General features: G+C 41.0%; 1 long non-coding RNA gene across 1 annotated transcript in view; it reads right to left on the bottom strand.

Moving 5' to 3' along the window:
- The window catches only part of LOC122464978, a 58,195-nt gene that overhangs the window by 2,838 nt on the left and 31,232 nt on the right, over window positions 1–24,125 (bottom strand). The window contains exons 3-4 of the long non-coding RNA XR_006289455.1: window positions 15,823–15,913; window positions 10,503–10,639 (exon numbers count right to left, since the gene is read on the bottom strand). This is a non-coding gene — a long non-coding RNA (uncharacterized LOC122464978). The remainder of the gene's footprint in view (window positions 1–10,502; window positions 10,640–15,822; window positions 15,914–24,125) is intronic.

Here is a 24,125-nt window from a genome sequence, read left to right as displayed (position 1 = left end):
CTTTTAGGAGAAGTACAGATGTAAGTTAAAGCCAATTCTAGACTTGTTTGTTTTGCAAATCTCCAGCCAAAATAATTTTTTGTAAAGAAAGATGTTAAAAGAGAAAGTTTATTCGTGTAATTGTACTCCAGTAGGATTCAGTCATAAGACACTTACAGAGATTGCTTAGTGAAAAAATTGCTGCCTTGGCAATAAGAGGCTAAATTCTCCTCTCAGCTGACTTCAGTGGGATTGCATTGGTGTAGATGAAAGGGAAATGCGACCATTTCCATAACAATGGTTTGTCATAATACTTAGTTCTGAGACAACGAACTCAAGAGATCAGGCTTTCTGGGCCAAATTCAAGCTTCACACAATTCCATTGACTTCAATGGTGTTGTGCTCATTTACATCCAGGCAGAACTGGCCCTTTCTTAATAAGGGAAAAATCAAAGGAAATATCAATGAAAATCAAAGGAAATGGTGTCAGTAGTGGCTAAATGATGTTCATATAAACTATTTTATTGCTTTTGATACCAAAAGAATCTATTCTAGACCTCTAGGTGCTTCAACGCACTTTACAAATAAACCATACAAATTAAGATTATCACAACCCCAATCCACATAACTACCTGATCCACTAACCAGGCAATCAAATACAAGAAGAACTCTCCTGACGAAATTATCTTGTTTCTCAACCTTGCCTAAACAACCAGGAAAATAGACGAGCCATGCCACATGCCCCACAGATCAACAAATTCCCAATTTCCACAAGACAAGATGGAGCAGTATAAAGTATTAAGAATTGCACAGCTACTATATTCCAGTGCTGTAATAATCATGTTATCGCCTTTGACCCAAGCAGATACCAAAATTCAGGGCCTGCGGGTTGTTTTGGTTTTAGGGGGAAAAAGTGATGATCGAGTCAGGTATCTCTGATGCAATCCTGTTTATTTACAAACAGCGTACAAAGTGCTGTTTCCCTGAATACAGGAGGAATGAAATGGGAAATGGTTTCTTTGCTAACACCTCCATACCCCTTTCAGTCAGCACTCTGTCCAAAAAGTTCCCTCTCTTAGCGTTTTCTCAGGGTCATGCTACAAACGCTTCTCTGGGGCTTCCTATCTGCCTTCCCTGTCTTCTTCTGTGGTATTTCTGCCACTTCTCCCTCCCTCACGAACACAGAGCTCCATTAAACAATACCCAGCCCGCCTCAATTTGGATTAAAATCTCAAGGCTCAACTCGCACTCTAGTCTTGCATATGGCCTATTGTTTCAACTTTCTATTCCATAAAGAAGCCTAATTGCTTTTTACATTTATTCTAAAGGAAGGTCAGCAGTTATGCCCACTATCTTCAAAAGGGTTTCACCCAATCCCCAGCATAACAATACATAGCTAAGCATCTTATGGGAATAATGAGGATCCTAATTAAGCTCTATCACCTTTTCTTCTCTGTATTCTTGAGAATTATCTTTTTTAAGTGCAGAAGACTATGGCTAATGCTTAACCTCATATGCAGCCTTGAGTAGGCTCTGCTTACTTGGCCTAGAGCATGAAGGCTTCCAGGGTTACGGCTCTTTAAATGCAGAAGATTACACCAAGTGCCTAACCTTTTTGGTGCCCAGGACTAACCTCCACTTGCATGCAGGCAACCTGTTGTATACTGCATAAAGGCTTACAGGATCAAGTCCTAAAAGATGGTTCCAGGGGTTGAACAAGGAGATTGGGTTTCCGTCTTTAAAAGCTACAGACAGATAAAATAAAGATAGCTGAATTTAAAAATCAGGAGAGCTACTAGGTAACTTTTGTATAGTGTTGATACCAGGGCATCATCACGTTCACAGTGTAGAAGAGCAATATATACTATATAATTGGAAGTCTTCCAGAGTGACAAGGAGTCGGATGAGGGAAGCAGCACTAGAGCAGTGACAGAGGATTACTCACAGGATGCTTGCTCTGCAGGACATCTAAAAGAAAGAAGACTGACAAAGTGATAAGGATTTAGAATCAGGCGATGTAGCAGAAAGCTGAGCTTGATGGAAGGAGCTAATATTAACAGGCTCAGCAGGCTCCAAATGGTAAGGTGCAGGGAAAAAGCACTGTTTGAGTTGTGCTGGTCAAAAGTTGAAGGCTGAGTCAAACTGTGGGTACTCACATGAGGAGAGGTCTGAAGCAGACAAACCAGACCCTAAAAAAAATAATCGAGCATTTGGAAATGTTTTGTTTTGTCATGTTGTTTTTCAGGTGTGTGCAGGAAAAGCTTCTATGAAGGTGCCAGGAGAAGATAAACTGTAGATGAGTGAGTCACATTGGTAAGGTTGCTAGTGTCACTTGGCTCGTCTGACAGTTCTTAGAACATGATAAAAGAGAGACTCCTAATGTCAGGCCACAAAATTCAAAAATGATGAAAATCCCCACAAATGTATTTCGGAGCTGGACTCAGCTTTAAAGGCTGCAAAGAAATTTGCAAAACTCAGTGGATAAAACGAACAATATTATGTGAAAATTCAATTTAATTTTAATTGAATTTCCTTCACTCATGTTCATGGCACTTGCATTCACTTTTCATGAAATATTAGTGCATAGCGGCACAAATGTTCACAGAAACAAAATGTCAACACTAGACCATGAATATTCATAGGTACTGAAGCTTACATTCACATGCATGAGTGTTGGTCATCTAACTGGGGAACAGAAACAAAACCATGTGGCTTGTCTGACCAATCTCTCAAGTAAGCAACACAACTCAAATAGGAAATTTGCAATTAATCCTGTGAGTTAAAAACATTTACAGAACAATTTGTCAAATGCATACAGGACAAAATCAAAGACATTTGTGTTTGTGGATATTCTGTGAGCACAAAGAGGCTAAATTTATATGATGAATTTTTCCCATAGCTCCAAGTTTAAGAAATTTCCCAAGACATGGAAGTTTAAGACAGAGCAGACAAAAAAGTAAATAGTGTTAGAAGAATGAAAGGCAAACAAACACAAAAATATTCTCCTGAAGAAGGAATATAAAGGCCATGAAAGCAATCAGTGCTGCAACAAAACTTGTAGAGATGCCATTCAGAAAGAACAGGGGAGTATGTAAGATGTGGCACATCACAAGACAGAAAATGCCAAAAACTAGGCAAGATATGCCTAGTCTATGGCAATAGAGCGAAGAGCGCCAGAGTATGTAAAACCAGATTAACTAGAACAAAAAGGGTAGAACGAACTAACAAAATACATTGCAGGGAAAAAGTGAAGAAGAAAGTTATTAGGAAACATTATTTGGTGTGGTAATCCACAGGTCAAATAATGATCTGGATGCATTGTACTATGAGTGGTCAGGCTATTTGGGTAATTTCTTTAAAAGTAGAATATGGAAAATGTACCTGATCTTGCCAACACTTAGGCTCATGCTTAATTTTACACAAAGTAGTAGTCACACCTTACTTCAATGGGACTACTCATATGTATACATTTATGCACATGCATTAGTGACAGCAGGACAGAGGCCCAAACTGGGCATATATTTAGCTGTATAGTGATCATAATTGCTTGATAAAATGGAGTTTTTGTGCACACAAATTTCCATTTGAATGGAAAATTATGGTATTTCAATGAACAAACAGGCTCACGATTACATAAGGAATTCTGCATTTAGGCTCCTTTTTGCATGCAGATTTGCACATATGATTATGATATTTGCATATATAAAAATAGGTGTGTAATATATTCAGTCTTCACTTCATTAAAATCTTGCCCTATAAACAGACAAATCTTCTGCCAGCTTCTGGGGGGGGAAAGAGGGGACAGACATACTTGGATATCAACAGAGGCCATATTTGTTGGCTGTGGTATCATTACTAGAGGGCTTTTTTAATCAATAGGCTTACAGTATATAAATGAAAAGACGTTAAAGAAATGGTCATTTCACCATTTTGTGGAAAGACCTACAAAGGAAGGGTTGTGTGGCTAGGAAAATAAACCTGAAAAAGGACATAAAAAGTAAAGTTATTGTAGCTGTGGTCCCAGGATATTAGAGATATAAAGTGGATGAGGTTATATCTTTGATTGGACCAATTTCTTGAAAGCTCGTCTTTCTCACTAACAGAAGTTGATCCAATAAGAGATTACCTCATGCACCTTGTTCCTATAAAACATAGATGCAGCACTACACATAACAAATAAAACAGACAGAGAAGAAATGTAGAAGAAAACAAACTGAAAGCACAGCTTATAATATATTCAGCTTTTCAGAAGCATTAGTCATATTTATTTATATTCACATGAATAGTGAATCAAAAGTCAAAAGACACACTCTGATATCAGCTCAGTACACAGCTCAACTGATACTTTAAAAAAAACAAGGAAAATACAGAAAGCAACTCATTCAGTTGAGTTTTCTTCTTTTGGGTAAAACTGTAGCTGACTTGGGGGCAGATTACAGTAGATGCAGCTCTTGCTGCATTTAAAGATGTCACTGGATTTGTGTGACCCATGTTGAAAATATAATTTACCATTTTCATTATGAGTGGTAGCAGTAAGTTGCTAAAAGTAATGTAATTCTTTTAATTGATTTTCCTCCTGTGGTCCGCTGCCATGGCAATTTGGCTTCCTTCAAGAGTCTGACATTAAATCTTTACCCACAAAAATACGTTCTTTAAAAAAAGATATATAGAATCAGATTATTCAGACTGTGTTTTCTTGAAACAGAACCTGCATATTAAATTCATTAATATGGACAGAATGCATAAAAAACTTAGAATTTTAGCTCATGGTTTGTATTGTTTAAATCAGAAAGGTTTGCCATAATGCTGCTATCAAGCACGAATGAAAGCTGTTACTGAGAAGAATTATTTTGAGGCATCAGTTTGTTTGATTTTAGATTAAATCCTTGTACTTGCTGAAAGTTTTGTAGCAAATACATATAGTAATTACATTAAAACAGTCTTGAAAAATGATTTTATGATTACATTAAATGTAAACAATATTTCTGTTCAAATTTATATGCCCATAACATTATTTTTATGAGGAAGAAAGGGGAATACACGAAAATTGATGCAAAGAGACCATCAGTAACATCAATGAAAAAATCTTTAGATTAATGAAAGTTCAAAGTTAAGTGGGAAATATACTGTACACTTTCTACCTTAAATTCACATCGGAACTGTGTTTCTGCTGTTATCAAAAATAGCTTAAAAGTGATGCATGGTGGAACTAGATGTATTGAATTTTAAAATACTCATCATATACACTAAGCTGCAGCATAGTATGTAGTCAAAAGATTAATCGGTGGCTATTTCTGGATAATGCCAAAAGCAAAATGCATCTGGATCCCATTAGTTTCTGAGTATGGACTTGGGAGCTATATCTTATATGTAGATGCGCATTTTGTCTACAGCTTTTAGGGGTTTTAACCCTTTTGTGATTTTTAACTCAGACTTTGCACTGCCTAGATCATAGGTTGTTGGTATCCTTTGACTATCAAGAGGATCATAAAGCGTTGTTATTTATACCAATACACTAAACACATGTTAACTTTATTCATGTGAGTTGTTCCACTGAAGTCTATGGGACTCCTCACTTGAGTAAATTTAAACATATGCATAAGTGTATGAAGGATCAGAGAAGATTCTGATGCCATTCAAAGAGGTAAGTATAGCTTTTAACCCTTTATAGTTGTCTATGTTTTCTGTCAAATGTTAACCTATCCTTGCCCTATTCATCTTTGCCTCTTTCAGTATCCAGCCTACTTGTAGGCAACACCAGAATAATTTGTGCGGGGATTGCTCTCTCTGAACCAGTATCTTCTCTCTATCAGGCCAGTACTCAATAATTAATTCCCATTTTTCTGTACAAATAAAAGACAAATAATGCAGTGTTCAGATAACAGGCAGTATGTCCCAATGTGCAGCAGCTTGATTGAATTCAGATTGGATAAAATAAATGCATATTTTGTTTCAAGGTACAGCTGTGAAATTACACAGAAATTACACAGGGAATAAATGCATAATGCCTCACTGTGGATCCTTAGAAAGTCTGGTAAGAGTGTTATGTAACCTAGCTGCAATGGTAAAAGGTAAGTTAAGGATAAAGCAGCTGTAAGACAAGCATCTTTGCTTCTCTCTGTCCATAATGCGAGGATGATCATAATGATGATGACAATGACTACTCACAATGAACAGCATTGTTCAGAATAGCTTCCATATGAGGAGAGATAAAAAGACTGGGGCTGTTCATTTTAGAAAAGAGACAACTACAGGGGGATATGACGGCAGTCTATAAAATTATGAATGGTGTGGAGAAAGTGAGTGGGAAATTCACAAGAATAGGAAATAACTCAAGAACTAATGGCCACCCAGTGAAATTAATAGGTAGCAGGTGTAAAACAAACCAAAGGAAATACTTAATCACACAATGTACAGTCCACCTTTGGAACTCATTGCCAGAGGATGTTGTGAAGGCCAAAAGTATAACTGGGTTCAAAAAAAGATATGATATGTTTTTGGAGGATAGATCCATCAATGGGAATTAGTCAAGATGGTCAGGGACACAACGTCATGTTCTGGCTGTCTCTGAACCTTCAAATGCCAGAAGCTGGGACTGGATGGATCATTTGAAATTGCCTTGTTTTGTTCATTCCCTTTGAAGCATCTGGCACTGGGCACTGTCAGAAGACCGGATACTGGGCTCGGTGGACCATTGGTCTGATCGGGTATGGCTGTTCTTATGGTCCATTTAAGGATGTCAAAGAGCTTTACAGATCTTGCGCAAGTATTACCAGTCCCATTCAAGAGAAAGGGAAAAAGAGGTATGGAGAATTATTTCTTGGACAAACCCAGGGAATGAGTCAATGGCAGAGTTCTTAGTAATATGTGGAGGTTGTGATATTTGCAAACAGGAAGAGGAGTGTTAGGTGGAGAAAAGGGGAGCAGAGAACCTCTGGAAAAATACATAGCAGGATTAAGGGTTTAGCCCAATTAACTTAGGGAATACTGTGAATATCACAGTTACTATCTACTTACAAAGAGAAAATGGTAAAGATTTTAATGGCAAACATTACGGAATAGGAGATGGAGGGAAATATGGGATCTAGTGAATTTTTGTTTGTTATTTTAAAAGTCTTGCATATATTTATTTCATCAGATACACCGTTCCATTAGTCATTTGACATTTCAACCAAATTGGCCTTCAAGGCTCAGTAAACCAACAGTTATGTTGATTGATTAAATAGTTTGTCTAAAGAAACGAATATACGAAAGTCTTTTAGCACCAGCACAATAATGCATGGTTTTATAACTGTTTTCTACAGTGGTGCCAGAACGGGAGGGGCCAAGGCCCGTCCACTTTTTGCCCGGGAGGACCCCACCCCCTTTCCCTTCTCTTTCCCCCAAGGTCCCATCCCCCAGCGCAGATGGAGGTGGAGAGTCCTTAACTCTGCACTGGCTCCCCACAGCTGCCCATGCAGCTCTCCCTGACCCAGCTGTGGCTGGGGTGAGTGGGGGAGCGGCCCTCAGAGCTGCAACCTGGCCATTGTAAGCTATGAGGAACCGCAGACCCCTCCTTCTACCCTGGGCGCGGGGTGGGGACACAGGCCGGGGGCTGCTCTCCTTGAGCCCCCTGCACTGCAGCAGATGGAGGGTCTGCCTTGGCTCCCCACAGCTGCCCAGCCTTACGTACATCTTATTATGGCCAGGCTGCAGCTCCAAGCTCCCCCACCATTGCTGGAGCCTGGTCGGGGAGAGCTGTGTAGGCAGCTATGGGGAGCAGGTCCCTCTACCTGCCCTGGATGGAGGGCCCGGGGTCAGGGACACAGGCAGGGGCTGCTATTAGGGCCCCCCCACAGGTGGGAGGGAGCAGACTCCCTGCCCCAGCTCTGGCTTCTGGCTTGGCCGGGGCAGGGCCTTGGGGGAAAGAGATGGGTCAGGGCCTTGGAGGCTGGGGTGGGGCCTCAGGGGCAGGAGCCTCTGGGCCCCTCTCCCCACTTTTGGAAAGGCTCCGACACCCTTGGTTTTCTAGAATCCTTTAACAAACTTTAAAAGAAATACATTATATGCAGAGAGTGCAATAAAAATAGAGACCTACAGCTCAGCATCAGGGGTCACTTCACTATTACCTTTCCACCAAATGGGATGTCAGGAGAATTCTACACATGTAGTTAATAGTGCTAGTGACACTGAACTCCACATAACTGCCTTGTAATTCTCTGAGATGGAGGCCACCATACTCCAGTTACTTTGGTTGCTTGAGTTATTCACAGAGAAAAAGTTCACCATATAAATGCAATAAACTTCTGTAATATATGAAAATTATTTGTTGCCCCCAAAACCAGAAGATTGACTTGTTTAAAAAAAAAAAACTTTATTCCTTTCCAAACACATTTTAATACCCTCTGAATATCATTCTTTTCTTTAGAATAATTCTTATCTCTAGAATCAGAACTGGTGAATTGGTGAAAATGATAATTAAAAACAAAATTATACAGTGTCTAGAAGATCATGATATTATAGAGTTTAACAAGCAAGACTTTTGCAAAGGAAGATAGCGTGTCACCAACCTATCAGAATTCTTTAAAAAGTGTCAACAAAACAAATAAAACGTATCTCAGGGAAAGGGGAACTCGTTGATATAATTTATTTAGACTTTCAAATCATCTTTGACAAAGTTTCCCAAAAGAGACTGCTAAAGAAACTAAGTAGTCATGGGGTGAGAGTCAATTTACTGTGATGGAATAGAAACTGGCTGAAAGACAGAAAACAAAGAATAGGAATAAATGGTCAATTTAAATCATGGCAAAAGGTGAAGATCGAAGTGACACAAAGATCTGGACAGGGAAGAGTATTGTTTAATCAATTATTGGGAAAAGCAGTGAGATGGCAAAATTTACAGATCACCACAATTATTGAGGACAGCCAAGACTAGAGAAGGCTATGGGTATGTCTGTCCCTGAAGGTGTAAATTCCAGATTGAGGGGACATACCTGTGTTATATCTGATCAAGCTAGAGTGCTAAAAATAGAATGTAGCCTAGTACCTTGGATGCCTACATACTTGGGGCAGCTAGCTGTTCCTGCTGCTGCAGCTATACTCTATTTTTAGTGCACTAGTTCAATCAGAGCTAGCAAAGGTATGTCTCTTTGAGCTGGAACTTACAGCTCCAGCTCAAAGTGTGAGGAACTCTATGGGACCTTCCCAAACTAGCTGAATGGGCAAAATGAAGGCAGATGAAATTCAGTGCTTCCAATTTTAAAAATTTTTCACATTGGACATAAAAATGGCCATACTGGGTCAGACCAATGGTCCATCTAGCCCAGTATCCTGTCTTCTGACAGTGTCCAATGCCAGGTGATTCAGAGGGAATGAACAGAACAGGTAATCAAGTGATCTGTCGCACATTCCCAGCTTCTGGCAAACAGAGGGTAGGGACACTTCAGAGCATGGTTTTGCATCCTGCCCATCCTGGCTAATAGCCATTGATGGACCTATCCTTAATGAACTTATAGCTCTTTTTTGAACCCTGTTATAGTCTTTGCCTTCACTACATCCTCTGGCAAAGAGTTCCACAGGTTGACTGTGGAAGGAATAATTTGAACCTTTGCAACACAAGATTCTAAATTAAGTGTATCAAGTCAGAAAAAAAGATCTTGGCACCATAGTGGATTGCTCAATGAAGACCTCTGCCCAATGTGCAGCAGCTGTGACAAACACACACAATGTTAGGATGCACAAGTAATGGGATGGGGGAATACTATGGAAAATATGATGCCATATTTATAAAATCAGTCTTCCTTGCCTGGAATACCATATTCACTTCATCCTATCTCAAAAAAGATATAGTAGAATTAGAAGGGGTTCAGACATGGGCAATGAGAAAGATTAAGAGCATGGACAAACTCATCTTCTAAGAGAGAAGAGATTGGGACTGTTTACCTTAGAGAGATCTCCAAAACTGTCTGTCTCTCTCAGCTGAAGACTGGTTGTGGGAGAGCGATTAGCTACCTAAAAGCAATTTCATTTTAGGAATAAATGTGTTTCCCCCCTTCATGACTGGAGCAAGGAGAAAAAAATGTGTTTAAAACAATAATTTCAGTGTTGTCTAGACACTGAAGAAGGCCAGAAGAAGGAAAAAAATGTTTTCAGTGGATCTTCCTAAGTCCTTTCAAGTTTCTTCTCACAATTTGTAAAAGGAGCAATAATTTGAAATGACACACTTCTAGGGGGAAAATTATCCCCCTCCCCTCCCAAACAGAACTACAAAGAGAATTGTCTAAAAATAAAGAAGGGCCATCTGCTGAAACAACCAAATCATTATCTACTCAAAGGCAAATAACACCATCTTAAACTGTGGCTTTGGAAAACTACAGTTCTCTAAAGTACTAAGTAGCTAAGATTTCAAATAAGAAAAATAATTAATTCATATATGCACTGCAGGAATGATATTGTTTTGATATAAACACTTTTAAATATTTATTTTAGCTATGTTACCTTAGGCTGTAATCTTGTCACAACCAATAAACAAATCAGGTTCAGACCTGGTCAGTAGTTAGATGGTAGTCCATATTGGAGAAGCTAAGTGCAGTAGAAGTGGCAATGATTAGTTAGAAAGTTCTCAGTCTTCTTTCTGGTGTTCTACAGAAGCAATGCCCATCGGTGCTACTGGACACGTCATCTGTAAGATAGGAGAAACCAAGTTCAGGAACATCTGTGGTAGCTGAAGTTTCCATGGTACTTTTTTACAAAAGTAGGGGTGTTCACCCCAATTTCCTCATCAAAAGGTGAATCTGGGAAATTATATTCTGCTGATCTAAAGCCCCATTCTTGCAACATGAGGTGCTTAGGTGGACTGCTGCACCCTCATTGAACTTCATGAAATCAACGGTGCTCCATGCAGGTACAGCAGCCCGACCAGACAGATAGTGTAGAATTGGTCCTAAATTTCCTGTGCTGTTTCAGGTGGATACAGTATTAGGCTTTGATCTTGCATCCACAATCTCCCTAGTGCAGACCTCTGAGCCTGTGCAGAGTTCCACTGAAGTCAATGGAAGTCTGCATGAGTTTAGGCAGTCCAGATTTGTGGATGATGATCTTGTCACAACCAATAAACGAATCAGGTTCAGGGTGTTAGTCCTTCAATCTCCTGACCTAAACAGTTGCATAATATTACAGAAGAGATGGCATTTTAGTAGTCAATGGTGTTTTCCCTGAAAACAGACTTAGATACATTTGTGAAGAGCATTGTGTTCCTTCTAAATTAAAGGGGCTATTCAAATTCAAGTCATTATTCATTCAGTTTATCATTCTAAGAGAGTAAAGTGAAACATATTCTTAACATTTTTACCTTTTTCCAACTCAGTATCCAACCTCTCCCCACTCCTCACATTTCTATTTTAAGTTCCCAAATATTTTAAAATAAAGTTTCTTTGCACTGGCTTCTGGCTTAGCACTTCCCATCCCCATCTCAGTCTTCAGACCCAGATTAGAAAACTGTCAATTGGAATAAAAGTGTTACAAATTGCATAAATTACATTTACTCTAGTTAGTAATGAAAGTAACTTCCTAATGCTTAATGCCTTGTTTGCATCGTTCCCTACTGCTGAGTTCTGTTGTAACCTTTGACCTGTGCTGATCAGCCAATGCGTATTTTATCGGTCAGGGATCTGAGTTTTGCAGTTTAGCTTGCTGGTTTGACCTGGTACAGAATATGTTAGAACTGTTGACAGAAATAAGATCAAAATAGATTTAATGGAATTAATTGGATAATTGAGGGCAGAATATGGTTTACTGTATTAAAAATTTTTTTCTAAATCAGATCTGAATAGCTGGATTGTGCCTAAGGAGGATGGAGTTGGGAGGGCCTGATAGTTATTAAAATTAAAGTGATCTAAAACCACTGTTATATTGGGGAAGTGCTTGGAGGGGGTCATCAAGACACACTATCTGGACAGCTGTTGCTGGAAAGATTCTGCCTATAGAATGGAAAATCAGGCAGATGCAAGTTGTGCTAAACAAATTTGCTCACAAGCAGCAGCTACTACATGCAGTCTCCCCAGAGCCAGTGTTCTCAAGTACAGAATAGGGCTTAGCCATTCCTTGCTTCCATCCAGACAAGTCTCTTTCAGAGCATGGAACACCTCACACATGTGATCTCTGACTCATAAGACTGACCTGGAACACAAACTCACCCTGTCCAGGTAGGGTTTTGTGGCAGGAGTTCTGGTTAACCAAAATTGACTATAATTTGACAAAAGTCTCCAGCTTCCATGCAATTTTATAAGCAATACATTCAAAGAGTACAAACCACCCTGGAGAGCGGGTACGTTTTCCCACATCTCCTTTTCCTGGGCAGCGCACACGTTCAGAACAGCATTCCTTTCTTCAGGGTGCTGAGCCTAAATGGGCTCACCTACACCTAATGAGTTTCAGCTAGTAGTGACTCCCTGTACTACCTCTCGACCCTGACAGGAAACTCATTGGTCATTGGCTGGCTCCACTGGGTCCCCTTCAGGTGAGATCATTGGGATGGGCTGCAGAAGACCTCAGAGAACACTGAAAGATGCGTGCACCCTCTCACATGGATGATGAGCTGAGAAAAGGAGGGTGGACTTCGAAGAAGGGAGCTCTGAAGATCCACCATTACATTATCAACATCTTTTACTGATCATAAATGTCAGATTAGAGAGAAAAAAATCTTTCAGTAACTCTGAATTTTGACTGAGAACCTCTGCTATTGCAAATTCATCTTCACTAAATGCCACATACTACATCTACACTTACTGCACATAGCCAGTAGGCATGGCTGGCAGTTCCATGATATTTGCAAATGAAGCAGATCAGTCAGTCTTAGAGTGCGAAAGCAGTTCCCTCTCTTTATCTTGCTGCTGCTAAGCTTCTCTCATGTTCTGTTCTGAGCATTTGTCATTTTTCCTCACTAGGCAGCAGCAGTTATGCATTCCTGACTACACACCACAAGAACAATTTTCAAACACTTTCTTGGATACCATGCTATCTCTAATTATTGGAAAGCAAAATTAGTTTGAGCAGCAAAAACCCGACTCAAATTTTGGAGCATAATTAAGAGAGTCAGAATACCCAGGGGAAGACCTTTCTTCCTGCAGCTAGAAGTGGAGAGGAAATTCTCCTATCTATTTTAACTAGAAAGTGATATTAAGACTTTTTTTCCACTCTAAGGATGCTGAGAAAGAAGCAAAGAGGATTAAGAAAATAGAGACCCTTGCTAGGTTGAAATCTGAACTGCACAACATGAAAAGTTTCATCAATTAAAAAGGTAAAAGCTGATTGAGCAAAGCTGCAGGAGGAAAGGGGTTTTTTCTTCTTCTTCTTAAATAGCGCTTTGGATCCAAGAAAGATTAAAGAGGCAGAGTGTAAATAACTTTATTAAGAATTTTTTTCATCAGCAGGAATTGAAAATGAAGAAAAATCAAAGACAGTAATTTATTAAAATACCCAGATGTTGCATAAATAATGTGATTGCGAAAGTTCTGAATTTTCTGTTTTTTTCCTGCTATTTTAACTGCAGTTTTGTTTGTCTGGTATATCTTGTTTTGATGACAATTGGACTACTTAAGGAGACCTCTATGATACTACTCAAATGTGCCAGGGGGTCAGAATCTGGATCTAAGAGATTGGAAACTCCATGTGAAATTGGAAGCTTTCTTTTTGTTCCTAAGTGGTCTGCGCTGAGTAAAGATTTGGGATGAGCCACGTAAACTTAAATGAAGGGATAACAGGACCTCTCATTATCTCAAAACACAAATTTAATATGGAAAGATTAGGTTTATAGTCCACAAATAGAGGGGAAACTTAGCTCCCAGAGGGAATGAAAAGCCCCAAATTGCAATTAAATGACAATTTTCCTATTGTATTTGGTGAAAATAGGGCAGATGTTAAACTAACTAATCAGTAAAACTGGTTGAAATTTTTTTTGACAAAACAGTTTTCTGTCAAAAAATGAAGTTTAGTCAAAATCAAAATGTATCATGGGAACATGTGAATTTGATTACATTTTTGATGGAAGAAAGTTGATTTTTCCCCCCAACTTTCTTGTTTGATTTTAATAATGACTAAATGTTTCATTTCAGCAAGATAAAGCCTTTACTTTGACTTTATCACTTTGATTAATTTTGTTTAGACTTTGTGACAAAGCTCTGTCCTTGTCTCCGTGGGTCCCGCGTTTCCTGGCGGATTTCGCTAGCCTCACAGGCTTACTGTGTCCCTCCACGTAACCCATCTTTCTCTAGAGACAAGGGTCACAGTCTACTAAGCCATTTTCATCATAAGCCAGCGAGGGAGGTGAGGAGAAGTTATCCTTCCTTCCACAGTCTCGGTTGTCTCCCAGTCTCAGTGATTAATCAGGGGGCAAAGGTGTGGGGGGAGCCCGGGCCCACCCTCTACTCCAGGCTCCAGCCCAGGGACCCTAATAGTATCAGCTATGGTAGCTGACCTTTTAGAAACATGACATGTACAGTTCCCTGGGCTACTTCCCCCACAGCAGCCCTCACTTCCTCAAGCTCCACTTCACCCTTACCTCAGGGCCTCCTTCCTTGTGCCTGATATGGTGTGTACTACTCAGTCTCTCCAACAGCACAACTTCCTCCCACAGCTCCTGACATGCACACCCACCTGACTAATTGGGAGGCTTTTAACTAGTTTCACCCAGCCCCTGATTGGCTTCAGATGTCCCAATCAACCTAGCATTCTCCCTACCTTCTGGAAAGTTCTTAATTGGCCCCAGGTGTCTTAATGGACCTGGAGCAGCTTCCATTTCACTTAATCTGGTACCAGGGATTTGTTTAGCCTGGAGCTAATATATCTATCTCCCACTACTTTTCTATAGCCATCTGGCCTTGCCCCGTCACAACTTCTATAATACAGTAAAATTACACTATTATATTTATATAATATTTAAGATATAAAACACATACTATATTTTAATATAACATAAAAGCTACAATGAATCAACATTATTAAAACATAATGTTTTTACCTTTTCAAAATTTAAACAAAAAATTCTGATCGTTCCAAATTTAAATATTTAAGGATTTGTATTCTACAGGAAATTTTGGCTTTTTATTCTAATTACGAAAAAAATAATAAATCAAAATTTTCTAGCGGAAATTCCAGTTTTCAGCCAGGAAAGTCTACTAATCGGGAAAATCTGGAAGAGAGCAGCCATCTGACTCTACTGTACCTCCCTAATTAGAGGGAAAGTAAAAGAGACAAAAGGAGGCAGAAAACAATACCAGACCATGCGTGATCCATTGTCTTAAAATCTCACACAAACATGGAGTAGGCCTCTTGAAGGAAAGTTACCAAAATACCCTTAGTAGGGGCAGATCTTTAACTTCTCATTAGCCAGCACAAACAGGACAGTCTTTGAAATCTACCCCTAGTACCCAAGACTTTCTCAAGATAATCTGAGAAATGTTGCACCACTGTGGTGTAACATTGGGCAACAGTTAAAGTGCTGACTAGACAAGGGATTAGGAGTGAAGTCTGTGACAGAGATTTTCCTGTTTTTCTTTTTCCTTCCTCAAAGAGCCAGTGTTTACACTGCACACCTGACATATAAAAGTCTGTTAGACAAATCTGGAAAATTACTTAGTGACTAAATAGCTTCTGAATGAAGTTAAGGAGCATTGAGAATGAATCCAGTAATCATTTATTGAATGAGTGTACCAATCGAAAGAAAGAAAGAAAAAAAATGTTCACATAGAAAATGGGCCATCCTTTCGAGTTGAATGCTCTGAATATTTTTACATGGTTGGAATTATAGTTTATTCTTTCCCCTATAATGAATATTGCCTTATTTCCTTAAGAAAAAAAGAAACTTACCTGGAGACAGTCCATTATCAGGTACTTTATGATTCATCATGCTGCTCTTCAGCACAGGTCAATAGTTGTGGTATCACAGTCTGGGTTCACACTTGCAAATAATAGGAAGATTAATTTTAATGCACTAGAAAAATCAAGGGCTGGTATAATTAATCATCAATCACTATCCTTCCTGTTTATGCCAGGACTTTAAAAAGAATCCTGCTAACAAACAGGATACAATGTGAGGCAAGCTCCTGCACTCTGTCAGTGCGGTGAAGGACTGAAGGAGTGACTTTGAAAATTTAAATGCAAGTGGAAATAATTCAAAGGAGAAGGTGAAAGCTTTGATAGATGCCACCTACCCGCATCAACAGTTGGGGAACTTGTTGGGGCTGGTGGTGCAAGGGGGGAGAACCCCAGCAGCAAGAGAGGAAGACACTTGACAAGGGCCAATAGGTAGCTTCTCCCCCACTGAAACTTTTCGGCCCTCATTGGCCAGAGGGAAACTGATTGTCCAGCATTTCCCAACTCCCAGGATTTAATCCATCCGGGGGCCATGTGGAGTCTCTTTTAGCTGTTTCAGCAGCTCACCTCACCCTCCCCGACTAGGAATTGGAACCCGAGCTGACAGATGGTACAGATCTAAATGATTTCCTGTTTAGGGAGTTAGGAAGGATTTTTTTTTCCCCGTGAGCCAACTGCAGAGGACCAGGGAGTTTTTTGCCCTTCTTGCAGCACCTTCAAGCCACAGTAGGTTAAGTAATGCTCTTAGGAGCTACCTGAGGTACTGGAGTGGAATGGTTCGTTCGTTGCAAGTTGCGGCTGGTTTCTATTGAGGTTCAGAGAACAGAATGAATGATTCCAGGAGATAAAAGATCTGGAATTTTGGTCATGGGCCTTGGGCACATGTGATAGGGTGAGACCTTGTAGCCCTCATGGGTGGAGGTCACACCTTGTGGCCCTCACTGGCTGAGATCTCCACCCTGCTGCACCCTCTATCCTTCTCATGGAGGAGAGAGTGCTAGGACTCAGAGAGAGGCTAGGGAGTAGGCTGGGGGGGGGAGGCTGAAGAGAGCCTACCCCATGTTATGGGTTATATGGTAAGGAGCCCTGTAACCCCTGCACTGGAACTGATTAAATGCCTGATATAGGAAAGTGTGGATGATGGGCACGTAGTGCCCCTCCCCGTGTTTAAGTTTAATAAAAATTGTGGCCTGCTGCTTCATTCCATGTATGTGTCTGTCCTCATTTTACTTGTGTCCACATCAAACCACTCTGCTGTGGGAAACACAGGTTGACATCCAGAGCTAGCACCCAACAGAAGAATGTCTCTCATACAGACTTCACTACAGAAGCACTAAGCTACTGGGTTGAGGGTGGCATCATGTTTATGAAAAACACAAGGAATTACACTATCACCATTGAGAGTTCCTCTGGTTCTGGAGCTGCCATGTAACCTGCAGTGCCTGTTTTGGGGCCAAGATATTAGGTGAAATAAGACCAAACCTGTTCCTATGAGACTAAAGTGCAAGTATAAGTAAGAGCCAATATTTTCAAACGTGAGTGCCTAAATTTCAGGACCTAAATCCATATTCAGGCATCTAATACTATGGGATCCCAATTTTCAGGGGTGCTGAACATCTGCAATTTACTAAGAAGAGAATGGTAGTGATGTGCAGTGCCTGTGAAAAATAGGGCACTTTTACAGTAATTAAGTGCCTAAATATGGATTAAGGTACCCAAGTTTGTGTTATAGACTGGCCTAGTAGTCAGAGCAGGAGTCAGGTCTAGTGGGTGGACCAGGCAGCCAGGCTGGGGAACAAAGCCAAGGGATGGTACCAGAGTCAACTGTCAATTACCAGAGCCAAGGTCAAGTCAGAGTCAGGAATCGAAGATGAAGGCCGGAGCTACGATGAGAACCAAATGCCAGAGCCAACGGGCAAGTCGGGGTCAGAGCCAAGACTGATAACTGATGGTGGAAGTGAGGTAAGGGCAAGAACTGGGGGAGAGGCAAGGATCAAGCACGGAGCAAGAACACAGTGGGAACAGGAGCAAAGGCAGGGGTAAGGCAGAAGGCAGGAGTCAGAAGCAGAGCGGGCACACGCAGGGTCCAAAGCATTCAAAACAGAAAATCACCTTGTTGCTCAGACAACTTCCTGTGCCTCCTTCAGTCTTAAATAACGTGGTTGGACCAATCGGTGGAGACTGGGCAATCCTCCAATCAGGGCTTCCGTGAGTGGTGCCTTGGCTGCGGCTCTAGTCCTACTAACCTCTCGGCCCACCAGGTTTCAGTAGACACTGGGTGGTGGATGCGGTGGCTGTTTGGGAACTCCCCAGGTTCGAGAACTGGGATATCATAGTTTGGTAAATTTGGCCAGTAATAGCTGGCCCAATTAGGATCTAATTCTCCCACCTTTACTCCTGATGCCACAATAAAGGCAATGAGTGAAGTGTCTCTGTGTCAGTGTTTTTGAAATGTATATTAAAAGAAATGTGATATATGACTGAATCACTCTGGACAGATCAAAAAACAAAACAACTTCCCCAACAACAGTTTGCGCTATTGTTTTAGAACAAACTTAATGTCAGTGGCCCTGCTGTAAACAGTCACAGGTGATACTGGGCTAGTTGCACAGAATCAAAATGATCAGGTATAGATTAACATGCCTGGAGTTTTATCACAAACCAGATAAACCTTTATATCTACAAAACCACACAATGCTAATCAGTGAATGAGTATGTACATTATAGGAGGACACAGCCAAAATATTGAAATTTTATGAGCAAGATGATGAAATGAAAGAGGATTAGCTTTCTGAAAATCCATGAAATTATGAAGACAATATCTAGGGACGGATATCACTCATATGGAACTCTTGTAACCTGGCAGAGGACTGAATATGGAGCTATATCACCTAGGGTACGTCTACTCTGAGCCTCAGTGTGGACTATGGAGGTTTGAATTGCAGAGCGTATCAAAGTGCTGTCCTGTAACTGTCCCATGAAGAGCTGGCTTGAACTAAAATGTACCTAGTTTGTGCTAACATAGTCCTCTTTCAAACACAACTATGTTGACATGAACTAGGTACCTTTTAGTTTGTGCATCCACACGAGGCAGTTACAGTGCAACACTTCCATGCACTCTGCAATTCACACCTCCATAGTCCGCACTTTGGTGCACTGTAGACCAGCCCCCAGAAATAAAGGGTGAACTGAACAAGCTCCAAATGTGTAACAAAGAGAATATTACTAGAAAGACAAAATCCTGACTATATGGGTGACTAACCATAGCTTTAAAAGTAAGGGGGCTCTCTATGAAAAGGAAAAATACCTGTGGCTTTTGTGAGAAAAAAAAAAGATCACGAGGATGAAGTCAGTCAAGTGACAGTCCACGCAGAGCAGGGCAAATTTGTTTGGGTTAAACTTTTTTTCCACTGAAAATGCAGATACAGGTTGACAAAAACATTTCATGAATTTGTGTAGAATTTTTTTAGTTCATGAAAAATTTGAAAAAAAATGTTTTGGGTTGACCCAAACGCTGTTTGTTTTAATTTTTCTGTCCAGCCCGTGCATTAAAAAAAATTTAAAAATCAGTAATTCACATAGGTCTCGTCCCATATCATTACAAATCAACAGACTTCGGAACTTCATACAAGACAAAAATCAAACAGTAACCACCATTTCTAAAAGGGTGACTGTGTAGATAGTGACTGAGTCTGATCAAGATGCATCACATAAGGTGGAGGAAGAAACTTTTGTGTACACAATCCATCAAGCTGGCAGCACTGATAGCCCCCAAACAACTGTGCAATTAGCAGCTACAAGCATGGAGTTGCTGATTGATTCAGGGGTAGCCATAAAACTGACACAAGCTGAGAAACTGCCACTCACACTGCACTCTAAACAAAAGATCACATATGAGCAGAGCAGTATCACCATCCACCAGGTCCTGTATATTCTGCAGCACGCTGGACCTACATTCTATGGTAAAGTCCCTATTTTCTGTGGTACACTAGTGTGGCAGTCTGGAAATTCTGCATCAACTTCATTTTAAATGAACTTAAAGGTCTTTTAATGAAATATGAAAATGAATAATACAAATCACTCTGTGTGCCCACCACAGATTTGGACAGAACAGCCTCTCCTTGGGTTATCAAGCCTCATAATGTCCCTGGTATGCCAACCATCTCGTCCATGACAGACACAGCTGCTCCCCAGCAACAAACATCCCGGAGCAGTTTCAGTATGAGCAGGGCAGGGAGAGTCACCTTCAGCACCAACGGACCAATGATGTCGTGGAATACATTGTGTAAACTGAACTCTACTTGAACTCTCTTCTAACTGCTGACTGGTTGTTTGGTCTGCACTCCTCCTCCACTGTGCTCTGCTGCTAGCCTTCCTCCTCCTACCAATCTTAATCCTTCCCACCTTCCTCTGCTCATGTCCCCTTCCCTCCCTCCATCATTCCCCTGGTCCTTCCTCCTCCTGCTTTTAACTCCTCCATTCTGCCATTCAACCTCACCCACCGCTACCCCCATATATACATTTAAATAAAAAAAAAGATTCAGAACCAACATGTCACATACTTAGCTTGCTTATGTAGGCACATGATCTTATGGGTGTTCCCCTTAATATCTGTCCCACCCATCTACCCTTTCTCTCTTGTGTTTGGCATACTTCTTTACTATGTCTTCGCTCAAATTAGACTGAAAGAAAACGTCTTCCTCTGTGTTTGAACAGCACCTAGTGATGGGGACTCACTGAGCACTACCTCAATATAAAAAGAACAATCGCAATCCCAGTGTTACTTATTTTTCTTTTTAAATTTAATTTATTTCATGCTGTGTCCACATTTTCAGATTCCAGTATACCATGGAATTTTTGTATTGATGACACACAACTTCCTTGTAGAAGCTGCCAGGGAAGAAACTTGATGAGTAGGCAGCTGGATATGGGACAGCTGGGACTTTTGGTACCTAAGGTGGCAATTGTGAGGGAAGCATATTTGCTGAATGTTTCTGCTAAAATGATCAGCATTACAATAGTTAAGAGTGAATATTTACAATATCATCCTAAAGGTTCAGAGTCAACACCCCAACTGATGAAAGGAAGAGTCTGCATGACTTCGAACTATCATTTAAGACTCTTTAGACTCAGGAAGACAATGCTGGATTGGTTTTCACTTGGTTCATGTTTTTAAGGTGTCTCTCTTCACAAACATGAAGGCTAGAAACAACTTTTTAAAAATTAAAGTTTAGATTCAGGAGAACAAGTCTGCAGAAAGAGCTGGGAAAGGGGTGAATCCTGGGATTTGGAATTCACATATCACTCATCTACAGAAGTATCACAACCTTTGCATTTATCAAAAGCACACCTTCCTCCTAAAGGAGATAAAAATATGCCCTAATTTGCACCCCTGGAACCCAACTGACTTCAACAGTACTACACAGGGCAGAATTTGGCCCTTACCTGAACTCTCCATCAGCAACTATTGTGTGTCTAAATTATTCAGTAGTAATCTAAACTGCAATCAAACTTTGTACCTATGTTTGCCAAGAACAGGTGAGCTGTTTGCATCTTTGGAATTTTTAAAATAGTTCCAAGTAAGAGTCTTTTCTCTCAACTACAGAACAAGAAACTAAGCAGTGTGGATGGTGACACAGTATGGCCATAACATTGAAAGTATTATTCTGTTAGTACCTGCAGTACTATGATTTTTCTGTTCATTTTTGATTAAGTCTTTTAGCTTTTGTTATGTCCCTCCAATAACTTATAAGTATAGAAGTGTTAAATTTGAAGAATGTGTTGTTGTAGCCATGTCAGTCCCAGGATATTAGAGAGAAAAGGTAGGTGAGGTAATATCTTTTATTGAGCCAATCTTTGTTGGTGAGAGAGACAAGCTTTCAAGCTACACCAAGCTCTTCTTTATCATAGAATATCAGGGTTGGAAGGGACCTCAGGAGGTCATCTAGTCCAACCCCCTGCTCACAGCAGGACCGATCCCCAATTAAATCATCCCAGCCAGGGCTTTGTCAAGCCTGACCTTAAAAACTTTTAAGGAAGGAGATTCCACCACCTCCTTAGGTAACGCATTCCAGTGTTTCACCACCCTCCTGGTGAAAAAGTTTTCCCTAATATCCAACCTAAATCTCCCCCACTGCAACTTGAGACCATTACTCCTTGTTCTGTCATCTGCTACCACTGAGAACAGTCTAGAGCCATCCTCTTTGGAACCCCCTTTCAGGTAGCTGAAAGCAGCTATCAAATCCCCCCTCATTCTTCTCTTCCGTAGACTAAACATCCCCAGTTCCCTCAGCCTCTCCTCATAAGTCATGTGTTCCAGTCCCCTCATCATTTTTGTTGCCCTCCGCTGGACTCTTTCCAATTTTTCCACATCCTTCTTGTAGTGTGTGGCCCAAAACTGGACACAGTACTCCAGATGAGGCCTCACCAGTGTCTAATAGAGGGGAATGATCATGTCCCTCCATCTGCTGGCAATGCCCCTACTTATACATCCCAAAATGCCATTGGCCTTCTTGGCAACAAGGGCACACTGTTGACTCATATCCAGCTTCTCGTCCACTGTAACCCCTAGGTCCTTTTCTGCAGAACTGCTCCCAAGCCATTCGGTCCCTAGTCTGTAGCGGTGCATGGGATTCTTCCGTCCTAAGTGCAGGACTCTGCACTTGTCCTTGTTGAACCTCATCAGATTTCTTTTGGCCCAATCCTCCAATTTGTCTAGGTCCCTCTGTGTCCTATACCTACCCTCCAGCATATCTACCTCTCCTCCCAGTTTAGTGTCATCTGCAAACTTGCTGAGGGTGCAATCCACACCATCCTCCAGATCATTTATGAAGATATTGAACAAAACCGGCCCCAGGACCGACCCTTGGGGCACTCCACTTGATACCGGCTGCCAACTAGACATGGAGCCATTGATCACTACCCGTTGAGCTTGACAATCTAGCCAGCTTTCTATCCACCTTGTAGTCCATTCATCCAGCCCATACTTCTTTAACTTGCTGGCAAGAATACTGTGGGAGCCTGTGTCAAAAGCTTTGCTAAAGGCAAGGAACAACACGTCCACTGCTTTCCCTTCATCCACAGAACCAGTTATCTCGTCAAAGAAGGCAATTAGATTAGTCAGGCATGACTTGCCCTTGGTGAATCTATGCTAACTGTTCCTGATCACTTTCCTCTCCTCTAAGTGCTTCAGAATTGATTCCTTGAGGACCTGCTCCATGATTTTTCCAGGAACTGAGGTGAGGCTGACTGGTCTGTAGTTCCCAGGATCCTCCTTCTTCCCTTTTTGAAAGATGGGCACTACATTAGCCTTTTTCCAGTCTTCAGGGACTTCCCCGGATCACCATGAGTTTTCAAAGATAATGGCCAATAGCTCTGCAATCACATCCGCCAACTCCTTTAGCACTCTCGGATGCAATGCATCCGGCCCCATGGACTTGTGCTCATCCAGCTTTTCTAAATAGTCCCGAACCACTTCTTTCTCCACAGAGGGCTGGTCACCTCCTCCCCATGCTGTGCTGCCCAGTGCAGTAGTCTGGGAGTTGACCTTGTTCGTGAAGACAGAGGCAAAAAAAGCATTGAGTACATTAGCTTTTTCCACATCCTCTGTCACTAGGTTGCCTCCCTCATTCAGTAAGGGGCCCACACTATCCTTGACTTTCTTCTTGTTGCTAACAAACCTGAAGAAACCCTTCTAGTTACTCTTAACATCTCTTGCTAGCTGCAACTCCAGGTGTGATTTGGCCTTCCTGATTTCACTCCTGCATGCTCGAGCAATATTTTTATACTCATCCCTGGTCATTTGTCCCATCTTTAGGTCTGGGAAAGGTACTCAGATTGTTATAGCTAAATACAAGTTTGAACAGATAGTTTAGCATAAGTAGTTGGCACATATTCTAAGGGACCATTCAAGGTGAAGTGGCCTGTTAACCGCCCTGCAGCCATAGCACAAAAAGGGGGAGTTCGTGCGTTACAGATTGTTGTAATAAGCCATAAATCCACTGTCTTTATTAAGACCATGATTTGTGGGGGCTAGCAAAGTTATGAATTTAAGCTCCCAAACTCAGCTTTTGAAAGTGTTGTGTAGGTTTCCTTGGAGGATGGGGACTGATAGAGCAATTGTTTGTGAAAAGTGTTCACCCACAGGTAATGTGGTGTTTTTGACTTTCATCATTTTCATGTGTGAGTTCATTCAAGAGTGTAGCGTTTATCTGGTTTCACCCACTTGGTTGTTATAGGGGCATTTAGTGCACTGGATGAGGTATGCCACATGTTGTGATAGGCCGGTGTAGGATCCA

The sequence above is a fragment of the Chelonia mydas genome, chromosome 3 (assembly GCF_015237465.2).
Source record: "Chelonia mydas isolate rCheMyd1 chromosome 3, rCheMyd1.pri.v2, whole genome shotgun sequence".
Lineage (NCBI taxonomy): Eukaryota > Metazoa > Chordata > Testudines > Cheloniidae > Chelonia > Chelonia mydas.
The sequence above is the reverse complement of the archived record's forward strand: the minus strand, read 5'-3'. Positions and strand labels throughout refer to the sequence as shown.